Source organism: Ursus maritimus, unplaced genomic scaffold (genome assembly GCF_017311325.1).
Source record: "Ursus maritimus isolate PB19 unplaced genomic scaffold, ASM1731132v1 scaffold_10, whole genome shotgun sequence".
NCBI lineage: Eukaryota > Metazoa > Chordata > Mammalia > Carnivora > Ursidae > Ursus > Ursus maritimus.
Window position 1 is genome coordinate 23,919,411 of NW_024423344.1, and position 17,965 is coordinate 23,937,375.

The 17,965-nt window shown below is 36.3% G+C and overlaps 1 long non-coding RNA gene across 2 annotated transcripts in view; it reads left to right on the forward strand.

Moving 5' to 3' along the window:
* LOC121100947 overlaps nucleotides 1–17,965 on the forward strand; it is a 202,619-nt gene that overhangs the window by 164,476 nt on the left and 20,178 nt on the right. For both annotated transcript variants that reach the window (XR_005832721.1, XR_005832722.1), the window contains exon 4: nucleotides 9,024–9,226. This is a non-coding gene — a long non-coding RNA (uncharacterized LOC121100947). The remainder of the gene's footprint in view (nucleotides 1–9,023; nucleotides 9,227–17,965) is intronic.

Here is a 17,965-nt window from a genome sequence, read left to right on the forward strand (position 1 = left end):
CTAAACAGACCAGCAAGACTTTGGGAGGGAGAGATGCCACAGGCATGGAGATGGGGAGAGAAACAGACCCTCACACCAAGCACCCAGGCATGTGGAACCCACACATGAAGATGAATCTCTGGCTTTGAAAACCAGAGGGGCCTAATTTCATGAGTACTTAAAACCAGTGGGGCTTAACATCTGGAACTTTAAAGATAGTGGTGTGGCTCTGAGAGAGCTGGAGGGCGATAGGAAATGGAGTCCAAGCCCTTAAGGAGAAAGCACAACAAATAGCCCCTTGGAGATACAACACAGAAGCAGCAGTTTGAAAAATTCCAGTGGTATACAGGAAGCAGATTTATTTACTAATCTGGAAAAGCAGGGTTCTTTAGGAGACTTCTCCAGAACAAAGGAGCTCTACCCCACCCTTAGCCTAGACACACAGACACCTACAGGACTGAGCACAGTGCTAACCTTCTCCACCTAGACTAATAGTGTGTCCTACCTCCTGCATTCTCCTGCGAACTTGATCTATCCAGCCAAGCCTTTGCTCCAGGTCTTGTCCCATAGCAGACTCCTCCCTACACTCTTCTGCACGTCTGCCCCTCTAGCACTGTGGCAACAGTTTTCTAAAGTAGATCCAGGTTCCCTCCCAAAAGAGACCTGCATAAACCTTGCTACCACGGTGTGCACCACCGCTGTGTTCTCCTGTAGAACTACCACCTCCAATATACTCTTATTAGGGCCTATCCAAAGCAGAGCCATAAACCTGGCAGTGTTCAAACAGCTCTGACAGGGATAGCATCACTCCAAAGTGACTCCCGCTCTGGGCATAGGGGAAGATAACCACACACAGTAGTCCATCTGCAGCCCCAGCAGTGGACTGGGGCAGATATCTGGTCTGACTGCAGGACCCACCCACCAAGAAAGCTTCTCAGGAAACAACACAGGGAAAGCATCCTTTAGGTCAGTGCTACTGCATGTCTGGCAAGTCCCTGGTCTGACTCAACTCAAGTCCCAGGTGGCCTCACTCTGGCCCACTAACGCCATCGGGACCAAACCCTGCCCACAACAGGCAGAGAGAGCCATTGCAAATGACTGGACTGAAGTCAAAAGTGGCTCAGCCAGAATTGTAGGGCACATAAAACATACATGGCAGACCCTCCTTAAGCAGTAGGTTCTGGTGAAGAGCAGACATTGCAATACAGGGCATTATAGGATCTCTCTCTTCTTCATAAGGCCACTACTTTTAAGAGCAGGAGCTATAGCTGACTTTCCTAATACATAAAGACAGACACAAACAAAATGAGGAGACAAAAAATATATTCCAAATGAAAGGACAAAATAACAGCAAGAGAGCTACATGAAATGGATATAAGTTAATAAGCCTGATAGAGAATTTAAAGTAATGATCACAATCACTGGATTTGAACAGAGGACCACAAGAGACCCTAAATGAAAAGCTAGAAAATATAAATAGGAACCAAGCAGAGATTAAAAACTCAATAACTGAAATTAAAAATACATTAGATGGAATAAATAGTAGAGCAGAGGAAGCAGAAGAATGGATCAGCAACCTGGAGAACAGAGTAATAGAAAACAATCAAGCTGAACAGGAGAGAGGAAAAAAAGTAAATGAAAATACTTAGGAAATGCAGTGACATCATCAAGTATAACAATATTCATATTATAGGGATTCCAGAAGAACAGAGAAAACAGGGAGCAGAAAATTTATTTGAACAAATAAAAGCTGAAAATTTCTTGACTCTGGAGAAGGAAATAGAAATGAATAATCCAGAGTCAGGAGGCAGAGAGCCCACAACAAAATCAACCCAAGGAGGCTCATACCAAGACACACAGTAATTAAAATGTAAAAAGTAGTGATAGAGAATTTTAAAAACAGCAAGTAAAAGGAAAACAGTTATGCAGAAGAGAAACCCCGTAAGGCTATCAGCTGATTTTTCAGCAAAAACTTAGTAGGCCAGAAGAGAGTGGCATGATATATTCAAAGCACTGAAAGGGAAAAATCTGCAGCTAAGAATACTCTATCCAACAAGGCTATCATTCAGACTGGAAGGAGAAAGAGTTTCCCAGACAACTAAGTTAAAGGAATTCATAACCACTAAACCTGCTCTACATGAAATGTTAAAGGGGACTTTTTGAGTACAAAGGAAAGATCGTAAGTAGGAATACTCGAAAAGTAGGAAGCAGAAAGCAGTAAAATTAAGTATATTTATAAAAATCAGGTTCACAAAATAAAAGGATGTAAAGTATGACACCACATAGCTAAAATGTGTGTAGGGGGAGAGGAGTAAAAAATGGGTTCAAGCTTAAGTGACCATCAACTTAATATAGACTGCTATATGCATAAGATGTCACAATATAAACCTAATAATAGCCACAAATCAAAAGCCAGTACTAGATATTGAAAAAAAGAGTAAAGAATCTGAATATATTACCAAATAAAGCCAGCAAACCATGAAAGATGAGGACAACAGATAAAAGGAACAGATAACTACAAAACTAACCATAAAACAAGTAACAAACTGACAGGAAGTACATGTCTATCAATAATTACTTTGATTATAAATGGACTAAACACTCCAGTAAAAAAACATAGGGTGACAGATGGATAAAAAAGCGAGACCCATCTATATGCTGCCTATAAGAGACTCATTCCAGACTTAGATACATACAGATTGAAAGTGAAGGGATCAAAAAGCATTTATAATGGAAATGGAGGTGAAAAGGAAGCGAAGGTAGGAATACCTCTATCAGACAAAATAGACTTTAAAATAGACCATAACAAGAGACAAAGAAGGACACTACATAATCATAAAGGGAACAATCCAACAAGCAGATATAACAATTGTAAATATTTATGCACCCAACATGGGAGTATCCAAATAACAAACATAGGGAAGTAATTGATAGTAATACAATAATAGTAGTGGACACTAACAACCACTTACATCAATGGACAGGAAACAGTGGCTTTGAATGACATACTGTACCAGATGGATCTCACAGGTGTGTTCAGAATATTCCATCCCCAAATAGCACAATATACATTCTTTTCAAGTGTATATGGAACAGTCTCCAGAATAGATAACATAGTAGGCTATAAAAAAATGTCAACAGACTAAAAAAGATGGAAGTCATACCATGCGTCATTTCCAACCACAAGGCTATGAAATCAGAAATTGACCGCAAGAAAAAATTTAGAGAGAACACAAATACATGGAGGTTAACTAACATGCTACTAAATAATGAATGGGTCAACCAAGAAACCAAAAAGCAAATAAAAAAATACATGAAGACAAATGAAAATGAAAACAATTGTCCCAAATCCTTGGGATGCAGCAAAAGCTGTTCTAAGATGGAAGTTTATAGCAATATAGGCCTACCTCCAGAAATAAGAAAAATCTCAAACAACCTAACCTTATACCTAAAGGAGCTAGAAAAAGAACAAACAAAACCTAGAACCAGTAGAAGGAAGGAAATAATGAAGATTAGAGCAGAAATAAATGAAATAGAGACTAAAAAACAAGAGAACAGATCAATGAAACCAGGAGCTGATTGTTTGGAAAGATCAACAAAATCGATAAACTAGCCAGACTCATATAAAAAGAGATCTCAAACAAAGTCAGAATGAAAGAGGAGAAATAACAATTGAAACCACAGAAATACAAAGGATTATAAGAGATTATTATAAAAGCTATATGCAAACAAATTGGACAACTTAGAAGAAATGGATAAATTCCTAGAAACATTTAGCCTCCCCAAACTGAATCAGGAAGAAATAGAAAATTTGTATAGACTGATGACCAGCAATGAAATTGAATCAGTCATCAAAAAATGCCCCCAAAGCAAAAGGGCACAACCAGACAATTTCACAGATGAATTCTACCAAACATTTAAAGAAGATTTAATATTTATTCTCCTTAAACTGTTCTGAAAATAGAAGAGGAAGGAAAGTTTCCAAATTCACTCTATAAGTCTAGCATTACCCTGATAATAAAACCAGATCAAGTCAGTACAAAACAAAACGGAGAGAGAGAGAGAGAGAGAGAGAGAGGGAAACTCAGGCCACTATCTTTGATGAACAAGATGCAAAAATTCTCAAGAAAATATTAGTAAATCAAATCCAACAAGACATCAAAAAATGATTCACCATAATTAAGTGGAATTTATTCCTGGGATACAAGGGTGGTTCAATATTCGTAAAACAGTCAATCTGATACATCACATCAATAAGAGAGGATAAAAACCATATGAAGATTTCAACAGATGCAGAGAAAGTATTTGACAAAATATAACATCCATTCACGATAAGAACTCTCAAAGTAGGTTTAGAGGGAACATACCTCAACATATTATAGACCATACCTACCCCCACAGCAAACACCATAATGGTGAAAAACTGAGAGCTTTTCCCCTAAGATCGGAACAAGAAAGAGTGTCTACTCTCACTACTTTTATTCAACATTGTACTGGCAGTCCTAGCTCCAGCAATCTGACAAGAAAAAAAAAAGGCATCCAAATTAGTGAGGAAGAAGTAAAACTTCCACTATTTGCAGATGACATGACACTATATAGAAAACCCTAAAGACTCCACCCAAACAAATCTGCTAGAACAGATAAATGAATTCAATAAGGTCCCAGAATACAAAATCAGGATACAGAAATCCATTGCACTGGTATAAACTAATAACGAAGTAGAAGAAAGAGAAATTAAGAAAACAACCCCATTTACAACTACATCAAAAATAATAAAATATCCAAGAATAAACTTAAGAAGCAAAAGACATGTACTCGAAAATATAAAACACGGAAGAAATTGAAGATGACACAAACAAGTGGAAAGATCTGGATTGCAAGAACAAATATTGTTAAAATGTGCATACTACCCAAAGCACTTTACAGATTTAATGCAATGTAATCCCTTTTAAAATACCAACAGCATTTTTCATAGAACTAGAGCAAATAATCCTAAAATTTATATGGAATCACAAAAGACCCTTAATAGCCAAAACAATCTTTAAAAAGAAAAACAAAACTGGAGGTATTACAATCCCAGATTTCAAGATATATCACAGGGCTATAGTAATCAAAACAGTATGGTACTGGCATAGAATAGATCAATGTAACAGAATAGGCCTGAAATAAACCCATAATTATATGATCAATTAATATTTGACAAAGTAGGTAAGGATATGCATTGGGAAAAAATAGTCTGTTTCAACAAATGGTGTCGGAAAAACTGCACAGCTACATGCAAAAGAATGACGCTGGACCACTTTCTTATACCATACTCAAAAATAAACTAAAAATGGATTAAGAACCTACCTGAAACCATAAACATGCTAAAAGAGAGGGGGTAATTTCTCTGACAGCAGTCATAGCAACATTTTTCTAGATATGTCTCCTGAGGCAAGGGAAACAAAAGCAAAAATAAACTATTGGGACTTCATCAAAGTAAAAAGATTCTTCAAACCAAAGAAAACAATCAACAAAAGTAAAAGGCAAACTACAGAATGAGAGAAGATATTTGCAAATTACATATCTGATACAGGGTTAGTATCCAAAATATATAAAGACCTTATACAAGTCAACACCAAAAAAAGCCACAAATAATCCAATTAAAAATGAGCAGAAGACATGAACAGACATTTCTCCAAAGAAGGCATCCAGATGGGCAACAGACACATGAAAAGATGCTAAAAAAATCACTCATCATCAGGAAAATGCAAATCAAAACCACAATGAGATAATACTTCACACATGTCAGGATGGCTAAAATAAAAAACACAAGAAACAAGTGTGTGGGGATATAGAGAAAAAAGGAACCTTTGTGCACTGTTGGTGGGAATACAGTCACTGTGGAAAGCAGTATGGAGATTCCTCAAAAAGAGAATTACCATATGATTCAGAAATCCCACTACTGGTTTATTTATCCAATGAATGTGAAAACATTAATTTTAAAGGATATATTTACCCCTATGTTTATTGCAGCATTATTTACAATAGCCAAATTATGAAAGCAACTAATATGTGGAATTCAAGAAACAAAACAAATGAACAAAGGGGAAAAAAACAGTCAAACCAAAAAAAGAGACTCTTAACTATAGAGAACAAACAGATGGCTACCTGAGAGACTGTGGGTTTGGGGAATGGGGGAAATAGGTCAAGGGGATTAAGAATACACTTATCTTGGGGCGCCTGGGTGGCACATCGGTTAAAGCGTCTGCCTTCGGCTCAGGGCGTGATCCTGGCGTTATGGGATCGGGCCCCACATCAGGCTCCTCCGCTATGAGCCTGTTTCTTCCTCTCCCACTCCCCCTGCTTGTGTTCCCTCTCTCGCTGGCTGTCTCTATCTCTGTCAAATAAATAAAATCTTTAAAAAAAAAAAAAAAGAATACACTTATCTTTTTTTTTTTTTTTTAAAGATAATTCATTTTAGAGAGAAAGTGTGCATAAGTGGGAGGAGAGGCAATGGGAGAGGGAGAGAGAATCCTCAAGCAGACTCCCTGCTGTGTGGAGCCCAGTGCGAGGCCGGATTCCAGGACCTGCGCCCAAAGAGTTGGCCACTTAACCAAGTGAGCCATTCAGGCACCCCAAGAGTACACTTATCTTGATGAGCACTGAGTAATACATGGAATTGTTGAATCACTATATCGTACACCTGAAACTAATATAACACTGCATGTTAACTATACTGGAATTAATTCACATCAATAAAATAGAGATTATGATACTGTAATTACAAAATGAAACAATAAGCGTAAATACAGTATCTAGTAAAATGCTTGTCCTATAGTATGCCCTCAATAAATAAATCATTATGAGAATTCAGTGACTGGGGAAAAAAAAGGAACCCAGGTCTTCATTAGTAGGGCTGATCTCACTATGAGAAACTCTTAAGTAATCCACTGACATCAATTACTCTCATTGATTGATTGTGCATTCCCTTGTGGATCTGTTTTAAGGAAAATAATAGCTTTTTTCTCTAATACTAGATCACAATTAATCAACACTTTTGATTTATCAGATTTCTAAAATACCTCCACCTAGAAGAGTCAAACTTGAGGAAAAGAAGAAGTTATCTAGTATCTATTTTTTTTTAAATTTATTTTTTGGGGTCAGTACACAGTTAACCCAATAATCAACATACCCATGTTGGTGCAATGAGAACTGAATTTCATCGTCATTTCAGAATCTCAACCTTCTGCAACACATTACATCTTCAAAGAAAAATGTTTTTTAACACAGTTATACTGCAAGTATTTTCTCACTAAAGCAAAAAGTAAAGTAATACATTGAGGATGGGTGTTACCCTTTTAGATTTGTATATGTATTTCTAGAGGAATAACTGCTAGAAAAAAAATTCCACTTAATGATTTTTCTCTACTTTGCTATTAATATTGCTAATCATGGTGAATAAAATCTAGAGAACTCTCACGTAACCAGAAAATATAGGAATGGTAGCATTAAAAATACAGCAGTCAGGTTTTTGTTATCTTTATTTCCTCAAACTAAACAATTTTAATGTTAAAACTGTGATATCTTGGAAGCTTTTCTTGTTCAGAACCCTAGGCAGATTTCAGTAGGGTTGCCCTTTGAACACACAGAAAATGTGTAAATAGCCACATCACAGAAGGAATTACTATAGCCCAGAATCTTTGTTGCAAAGAGAAGTTAGAAAACTTGGAGAACATTCCTAGCTTCACTGCTCTTGGTAATGCCATAAGTTAAAAATGCGAAATATGGAACATTTTGGCTGAAGTATGACTCTTGATGCTTTTAAATATTCAGTCTGTATAAATCACAATCACTGACTAATATTTGTTTAAGTGCCTCTTATGTGCTCCTATTAATGTTCCCACTGACTGCTTCTGAAAAGGAATTCTATATTCTTTTAAAAGTTGGACCTTTAATAAATCATTGAAGTATGAAATAAAATGCCATAATTCTATGGATCCCAGACTTGCATTTAATTTACAGTTTATAGACTTTTCTATGATTTTTCATTATGCAGGTTTTTAGAAGTTTAAATAAATAATAAAGTTATTAGTATTGCATATAATTACACTCATAAGTCTTTTGAAGAATCTATAGTAGAGCTGCATCATATGTAATTCAACAATACCTGCTCGGCCAAGGGAATAAAAGATTCAAGTACAAATAACAATTTAGGAGGACAAAAGATCTTTTCCCTTGGTTGACTTAAGTTCTTTAAAGTGACAGGGATTTTAAAATACTGCTGCTCCTTTCGGCTGCAAGGACCCCTAGGTTGTGAAAAAGATTGTTGAAATTCTTTTTTAAACTCCTTCCCCCACTATCAGGAGTCTTCTAACCTCTTCACTGGAGAACCAAACGATTTTCAAGGGATAATTTTGAGCATATACAATCTTCTCTTTGTTCTAATGGCTAATACCTGGGTAACATGTGCATCCACTGTATGGGGGACCATAAGAATAAAAAGAACTCATGTGAAGATCAGAGTGTTCTATTCTCCTTTAACATTTCCTTAGAAAATAACCAAGTCTCTGAATTACAGACATCCTAGCAAACTGTAACAAAAGATTTATACTCTGAAGCCAAGCAAGCACTTTGTGTAGCAGATTAATTCCTCCGTCCTGCTACTACTTTTAAGCAGATAATAGTTTTTGCTTTAATTACATAAGCTATTACAATTTTAATGTTCACCAAAATAATGTTAATTTGTCAAAAGTTAAGATAGACAAATTGCAGATAATTTGAAGAATATATGCTTAAAGTATTAACATTCTTATTTTTAATTTCTGATTGTTCTGGAATATCCAAAACCATTAGTGATAATCAGTTAAAGATTCATATAAAAATACCATACATCCCATGAACAATGAAAATATAGTTCCATTTCCTATTTGATTCAGATTTGATTTACTGACTACCTATTATGTGGCTAGCACTTTTACAACATTTGGAAAATACTCGGAATATAAATGAAATATCATGTTGTATTGGGAATTTGTCAGCATGCGTTCTTTCTATTTCTTTAGCAAAATTGGGCTTACAAGTAATGCAGAGACTGAAGACCAGCGAGTGAGTGGGCAGTAGGCATTCTACCATCGTCTCTGTCATTGCTATATCAAAAAACTCCTGGATACGTGTTGGGAGCTCTCTTTACAAAGTATGTGGATTGATAGATCCGCAAAAGGAAACACTCTAGTCATAAAGATAAGCTGCTGGCTGAGAGATGGAGGTAAGTGTGGCAGATGGGGAAGGATGAAATTAATGTGGCAACTTGGGGCTTTTGGAGGAGGTCCAGAAATTATGAGGGAGGGTATTAATTGTCTATATAGGAGCAGGAAAACCAAAAGAAGCCACTATTGGGTCTCTGTACTATAAAAAAGGGCTACAAAAAAGAAAAGAGAAAATCAGAAAAAGAAGTCCCTCAGTGTACGGTATAAGAGGGCTGTTTCAAATTCACTGGGGACTGTGGTTAGAAATATGCTTTACTAGGGCTCTGGTTACAATTAAGAATGAACTAAGTCTTGCTAAAATCTTAAAACTCCTGATAGACAAACTAAATAGACAATCCACTTAAGGAGAAATGTAAATCATGAACAACATATAAAAAATGTTTCACTCTGTAGAAGCCATTAATGCTTTTAATTAAAATTTTGATTTCTGCTTCCAAGTACAAGGTAGGATTGTGTGTTGGGCATGGGCATATAATGTGCTTTGGGCAATGAAATATAAGTGAAATGGTGTACATCACTTGAAGAAGGAAGCAGAATAGTAGGGAATAAAGCAAAGAGGTAGTGAGTGGTCACGTAACGTAGGACTATGGGCCACTTTAAGGCCTTAGCTTCTATTTCCTCTGAAGGAAATGGGAAGCCATTGGAAAGTTTGGGCTAAGGAGTGGTATGATGTAATACATGTGTAACAGCATCACATGTGCTGAGAAGAAATTATAGGGAGCAAGGAAAGAAGTAGGGAGGTCAGTAGGGAGGCTGCTGTACTAATTCGGGTAAAAGATGATGGTTGGCTGGACAGAGTGGGAAGAAAGGCTGGACTCATTGATACTAGAAAATGGACATACGCCCCACTTAAATGTTAATGTTTGGGGGCTTGGAACCATCATCATAAGTATTTTTTATTTTTATTGACTCCTAAGTTCTGCACATTATGCTAGAAACTGGGGGGACACAAGGAAATTATCAGAAGGAGAAAGAAGCTCAGTAGATGTACTTACGAATTTCTATTTTGTGATGACAAAATTTCAACGTCTTTTTTCAGAATAAGACTGATTCAGTACTATGAATACAAACAAAAATCACTGACTCAGAAAAGAAAAAATAATTACCATGTGAAATAAAAATATAATTTGTGAGCAATACATTAGGGTTTGAGTTACTTAGGCGATTCTTTGCTTTGAGTTTCTGCTTATTGTTTCTAAATAATTTTTTGAGTATAGTTGAAACACAATCTTGCATTAGTTTCAGATGTACAATACTGTAATTTTTGAGTATAGTTGAAACACAATCTTGCATTAGTTTCAGATGTACGATACTGTAATTTGACAAGTTAATGCTGTGCTCACCACAGGTATACCTGTGTCTGTCACCTTAACAGTATTACATTGACTACATGCTTTATGCTGTGCCTTTTATTCCTGTGACTTACACATTCCATAACTGGAAGTCTGTATCTCCCTCTCCCCTTCACCCATTTTTCCCACCTCCTCATCCCCCTCCTCTGTGGCAAACATCAGTTGGTTCTCTGTATCTGTAGGTCTGATTCTGCTTTTGTTTATTCCTTGTTTTTTTTTTTTTTTTGATTCCACATGAATGAAATCCTATGGTATTTGTCTTTCTCAGCCTGGCTTATTTCACTTTGCATAGTACCCTCTAGGTTCATGCATGTTGCAAATGGCAAGATTTCACCCTTTTTTATGGCTGTTATATTCCATTGTGTGTGTGTGTATGTGTATGTGTACCACATCTTTCTTATCTGTCTACTGATGGACACCCAGGTTACTGCCATATCTTAGCTATTGTAAATAATGCTTTATATCTTCGTTATTGTAAATAATGCTTCCATAAACGTAGGAGTGCATATATATTTTCAAATTAGTGTTTTTGTTTTCTTTGGGCCCAGCAGTGGAACTATGGCATCATATGGTATTTCTAGAACTTATTGAAGAACCTCCATAAGGTGTTTCCACCAAGGGTGTACCACTTTGAATTCCCACCAACAGTGAATGAGGGTTCCCTGTTCTCCACATTCTTAACAAAACTTTTTTTTTTTAATTTTAGCCATTCTAACAGGTGTGAGATGATACCTCACTATGGTTTTGACTTGAATTTCACTGATTATTAGTGATTTTAAGCATCTTTTTTGTGTCTGTTGGCCATCTGTATGTCTTCTTTGGAAAAATGTCCTTGGAAAAAATGTATGAGTTCTTTTGCAAAATGGTCCTCTGTCTTTTTTTTAATCAAATTGGATTTTTGGTGTTGAATTGTGTGAAGTTCTTTATATATTTTGGATATTAATCCTTTATCAAATATATCATATCCAAGTATTAGTTTCATTGGTGAAGGCTGCCTTTTTATTTTGTTGATTTTTTTTTTTTTTGCTGTGCAAAAGTTTTTATTTTGATGTAGTCCCAGTTTATTTTTGCTCTTGTTTCCCTGACTTTAGGAGACATATCTAGAAAAATGTTGTTCCAGCTGATATCATAAAAATTGACGCCTGCGCTATCTTCTAGGATATTTATGGTTTCTAGCCTCACATATAGGTGTTTAACCCATTTTGAGTTTTTTTTATACATGGCATTAGAAAATAGTACAGTTTCATTCTTTTACAATGCAGTTGTGCAGTGTTCCCAGTACCGTTTTTTTGAAGCTTTTTTTTAAAAGATTTTATTTATTTACTTAGATAAAAAGAGAGAGAGAGAAGAGAAAGAGAGAATGAGAATGAGTAGGGGGGGAGTGCAGAGGGAGAAGATGACTCCCCACTGAGCAGGGAGACAGATGTGGGACTTGATCCCAAGACTCTTACGCTTAACAAACTGAGCCACACAGGTGCCCGAGACTATCTTTTCCCTGTTGTATAATCTTGCCTTGTTTGTCATAGATTAACTATATAAGCATGGGTTTATTTCTGGGCTCTCTTTTTTTAAATAATAATATTTATTATGTTAGTCACCATACAGTACATCCCTAGTTTTTGATGTAAAGTTCCATGATTCATTACTTGCATATAACACCCACTGCCCCATGCAATACGTGCCCTCCTTAATACCCATCACCAGCCTATCCCATTCCCCCACCCCCTTCCCCTCTGAAGCCCTCAGTTTGTTTCCCAGAGTCCATAGTCTCTCATGGTTCATTCCCCCTTCTGTTTACCACCCCCTTTCTTCTTCCCTTTCTTCTCCTACCGATCTTCCTACTTATGTTCCATAACTGAGTGAAACCATATGATAATTGTCTTTCTCTGCTTGGCTTATTTCACTTAGCATTATCTCCTCCAATTCCATCCATGTTGCAGTAAATGTTGAGAAATCGTTCTTTTTGATGGCTGAGTAATATTCCATTGTATATATGGACCACATCTTCTTAATCCAGTCATCTGTTGAAGGGCATTTCGGCTCCTTCCATGATTTAGCTATTGTGCACAATGCTGCTATGAACATTGGGGTGCATATGGCCCTTCTCTTCACTACGTCTGTATCTTTGGGGTAAATACAAAAAAAATGCAATGGCTGGGTCATAGGGTAGCTCCATTTTTAACTTTTTAAGGGACTTCCACACTGTTTCCCAGAGTGGCTGTACCAACTTGCATTCCCACCAACAGTGTAGGAGGGATCCCCTTTCTCCACATCCTCTCCAACAATTGTTGTTTCTTGCCTTGTCCATTTTTGCCATTCTAACTGGTGTAAGGTGGTATCTTAGTGTGGTTTTGATTTGAATTTCCCTGATGGCTAATGATTTTGAACATTTTTTCATGTGTCTGTTAGCCATTTGTAAGTCTTCATTGGAAAAGTGTCTGTTCATATCTTCTGCCCATTTTTTGATTTATTTGTTTCTTGTGTATTGAGTTTGAGAAGTCCTTTGTAGATCTTGGATACCAGTCTTTTATCTGTAGTGTCATTTGCAAATATCTTCTCCCATTCCGTGGGCTGCCTCTTAGTTTTTTTGGCTGTTTCCTTGGCTGTGCAGAAGCTTTTTATCTTGAAGTCCCACAAGTTCATTTTTTCTTTAGTTTCTCTTGCCTTTGGAGATGTGTCATGAAGAAAGTTGCTGTGGCCAATGTCATAGAGGTTGCTGCCTATGTTCTCCTCTAGGATTTTGATGGATTCCTGTCTCACATTGAGGTCTTTCATCCATTTGGAGTTTCTGTTCTTTATCTATGTCTTTTTTTGTGCCAGTGCCATACTGTTTTGATTACTACAGCTTTGTAGTATATCTTGAAATCTGGACTTGTAAGGCCTCCAGGTTTGTCCTTTGTTCTTAGGACTGCTTTGTCTATTCAGTGTCTTTTGTAGTCCCATACAAGTTTTAGGATTATTTGTTCTAGTTATGCGAAAAATGTAGGTATTTTAATAGGCATTACAATAAATCGGTAGATGACTTTGGATAGTATGGACATTTTAACGATATTGATTCTTCCAATCCATGTGCATGGACTATCTTTCCATTTGTTCATCTTCAGTTTCTGTTATCAACATTTTATAGGTTTTAGAGCACAGGTCTTTTATCTCCTTGGTTAAGTTTATTCTTAGGTATTTTTATTCTTTTTGGTTGAATTGTAAATATACTTGTTTTCTTAATTTATCTTTCTGCCACTTCATTAATAGTGTATAGAAATACTACTGATTTCCATATATTAATTATGTATCCTGCAAATCTACTGAATTTATTTATTACTTCTAGTAGTTTGTTGATGGAGCCTTTAGGATTTCCTATATATAGTATCATGTTGTCTGCAAAATGCTGCAGATTAACTTCTTTACTAACAGAGATTGCTTTTCGTTGACTGTTCTATCTTAATTAATCATTGATGTAAATCTTAATTCTTTATTGTCTTAATGGGTCTATGACACGTGGCCAACACTGGAATGTGTTATTTCCACGCATGCAATTTGCAATAAAAAATTATGAACTCTAAAAAAAAAATAAAACAGATTGCTTTTGTTTTTCTTGTCTGGTGCTCTGGCTAGGACTTACTGTACTATCTTGCGTAGTGGTGAGAGTGGACATCTTTATCTTGTTCCTGATCTTAGAGGGAAAAAACTCAGTTTTTACCACTAAGATGTTAACCGTGGGTTTTTTTTTACATACGGGCTTTATTATGTTAAGGCATATTTCCCTTATATCCATTTGTTGAGTGTTTAAATGTATGGATGTTGAATTTTGTTAACTGCTTTTTCTGTATCTATTGAGATGATTATATGGTTTTCATCCTTCGTTTTGTTGTTGTGTTATATCACTTTGGTATGCAAATATTGAACCATCCTTGTATCTCTAGAATAAATTCCACTTGATTGTGGTGAATATCCTTTTAATGTATTGTTGAATGCAGTTTGGTAATATTGTGGTGAGGATTTTTTCACCTATCTTATTAGGTATTTTGGCCTGTACTTTTCTTTTCTTTTTTTTTTATAATAATTTTTTTATTATATTATGTTAGTCACCATACAGTACATCCTTGGTTTTCTATGTAAAGTTCGATGATTCATTAGTTGTTTATAACACCCAGTGCACCATGCAATATGTGCCTTCCTTGTTACCCATCACCAGTCTATCCCATTCCCCCACCCCCCTCCCCTCTGAAGCCCTCAGTTTGTACTTTTCTTTTTATGTGGTGTCTTTGTCTGTTTTTGTATCAGGGTAATACTGACCTTGTAGAATGTATCTGGAAGCTTTCCTTCCTCTTATATTTTTGTGGAATACTTTGAGGAGACTAGGTATTAACTCTTTAAATGTTTGGCAGAATTCACCTGTGAAGCCGTCTTGTCCTGGATTTTTGTTTGTTGGAATTTTTTATTTTTATTTTGTTTTTTTTAAAGATTTTATTTATTAATTTGACAGAAACGTCCAGCGAGAGAGGGAACACAAGCAGGGGGAGTGGGAGAGGAAGAAGCAGGCCTCCAGCGGAGGAGCCCGATGTGGGGCTCGATCCCAGAACGCCGGGATCACACCCTGAGCCGAAGGCAGATGCTTAATGACTGTGCCACCCAGGCGCCCCTGTTGGAATTCTTAAAAATTATGTTACTGATTCAATTATATTAGTGGTACTTGATCTGTTCAGATTTTCAATTTTTTTCCTGATTTAGTTTTGGAAGACTGTATGTTTCTAGGAATTTATCCGTTTCTTCTAGATTGTCCAATTTTTTCGGCATATAATTTTCCATAGTATTCTCTTATAATTATTGTATTTCTGTGGTGTCAGTTGTTACTTCTTTCTCATTTCTGATTTTATTTATTTAGGTACTTTTTCTTTTTTTCTTGATGAGTCTAGCTAAGGGTTTATCAACTTTATCATTTCAAAGAACCAACTCTTGGTTTAATTGTTTTTTATTTCTTTTTGTCCCTTGTCATTTATTTCTGCTCTAAGCTTTATTTCCTTCCTTCTACTTATCTTGGGGTCTTGAGATTTGTTTGCTCTTCTTTTTCTAGTTACTTTAGGTGTAAGATTAGATTGTTTGAGCTTTTCCTTGTGTCTTGAGGTAGGTCTGTATTACTGTATATTACCGTCTAAGAGCTGCTTTTGTTTCATCACAAAGAGTTTGGACCATTGTATTTTCATTTTATTCATCAGTGTATTTTTAAATTTCTTCATTAATATCTCCATTGACCTAATGGATGTTTAGTATTATGTTATTTAGTCATCAAGTGTTTTTGTCTTTCTTTTTTTCTTGTGTTTGATTTCAAATTTTATACCATTGTGCTCAGAATAAATGCAAGGTATAATTTAAATCTTCAAAACTTTATTTAGGCTTGTTTTGTGGCCTACCACATGATTTATCCTGGAGAGTGTTCCATGTGCACTTGAAAAGATGAGTAATCTGTTGTTTTCAGATAGAATGTTCTGTATACATCTGTTATGGCTATCTGGTCCAATGTGTCATTCAAAGACACTGTTTCCTTGTTGATTTTCTCCTGGGATAATCTTTCCACTGATGTAAGTAGGGTGTTAATGTCCACTACTATTATTATATTACCATCAATTTCTCTCTTTATGTCTGTTAAAAGTTGCTTTATGTATTTAGGTGCTCCAGTGTTGGGTGGATTTACAATTGTTTTATGCTCTTTTTGGATTGATTTCTTTATCATTGGGCAATGCCCTTCTTTACTCTCTTATAGTCTGTTTTGTCTGAGGTCTACCTCAGCTTTTGTTTCCATTTGCAGTTGCATTGTAAATGTCTTTTAAAAAATTTTTAAATTTAAAATTAGTTTCAGAGACAGAGTTTGGTGATTCATCAGTCGCATATAATACCCAGTGTTCATCAGACCAAGTGCCCTCCTTAATGCCCATCATCCAATTACCCCACCTCCCTCCCCTCCAGAAACTCTCAGTTTGTTTCCTAGAGTTAAGAGCCTACTATGGTTTGTCTCCCTCTCTGATTTCATCTTATTTTCTTTTTCCTTTCCTTCCTCTATGTTCATCTGTTTTGTTTCTTAAATTCCACGTATGAGTGAAATCATATGATCTTTGCCATTCTCTGATTGACTTATTTCACTTAGCATAATACCCTCTAGTTCCATCCATGTCATTGCAAATAGCAAGATTTCATTCTTTTTGATGGCTGAGTAATATTCCACAGTGTTTATATACCACCTCTTCATTATCCATTCATCTTTTGATGGACATATGGGCTCTTTCCATATTTTGGCTATTGTGGACATTGCTGCTATAAACATTGGGGCGCATGTGCCCCTTTGAATCACTATGTATCCTCTGGATAAACACATAGTAGTGCAATTGCTGGATTATACAGTAGCTCTATTTTTAACTTTTTGAGGAACCTCCATACTGCCTTCCAGAGTGGGTGCACCAGTTTGATTTCTTACCAACAGTGTAAGAGGGTTCCCCTTTCTTTGCATCCTCGCCAACAGCTGTTGTTTCCTGAGGTATTAATTTTAGCCATTCTGACTGGTGTGAAGTGGTATCTCATTGTGGTTTTGAATTTGTATTTCCCTGATGCTGAGTGATGTGGAACATTTTTTCATGTGTCTTTTGGCAATTTATATGCCTTCTTTGGAATAACGTCTGTTCGTATCTTCTGCCATTTCTTAACTGGATTATATTTGTTTTATGGGTGTTTTTGGGAGTTGAGTATAAGTTCTTTATAGATTTTGGATACTAGACCTTTATATCTGATAAGACATTTGGAAATATCTTCTTCACTTCTGTAGGTTGTCTTTTAGTTTTTGTGACTCTTTCCTTTACTGTGTAAAAGCTTTTGATCTTGATGAAACGACAATAGCTCATTTCTTTAAAAAATATTTATTAGAGAGAGAGAAAGTGAGCACAAGCAGGGGGTGGGGGAGGGCAGAAGGTGAGGGAGAGGGAGTAGTAGGCTCCCTGTTGAGCAGAGAGCCCAACACGGGGCTTGATCCTAGGACCCTGGGTTCATGACCTGGGCCAAAGGCAGATGCTTAACTGACAGAGCCACCCAGGTGCCTGCCAATAGCTTATTTTTGCTTTTGTTTTCCTTGCCTTTGAAGATGTGTCTAGACAGAAGTTGCTTCAGCCAAGGTCAAATAAGTTGCTGCTTGTGTTCTCCTCTAGGATTTTGATGGATTCCTGTCTCACATTCAGGTCTTTCGCCATTTTGACTTTATTTTTGTGTATGATGTAAGAAAGTGGTCCAGTTTCATTTTTCTGCATGTTGCTGTCCAATTTTGCCAACACCATTTGTTGAAGACACTCTCTTTTTTTCCATTGCATATTCTTTCCTGCTTTGTTGAAGGTAAGTTAACCATAGAGT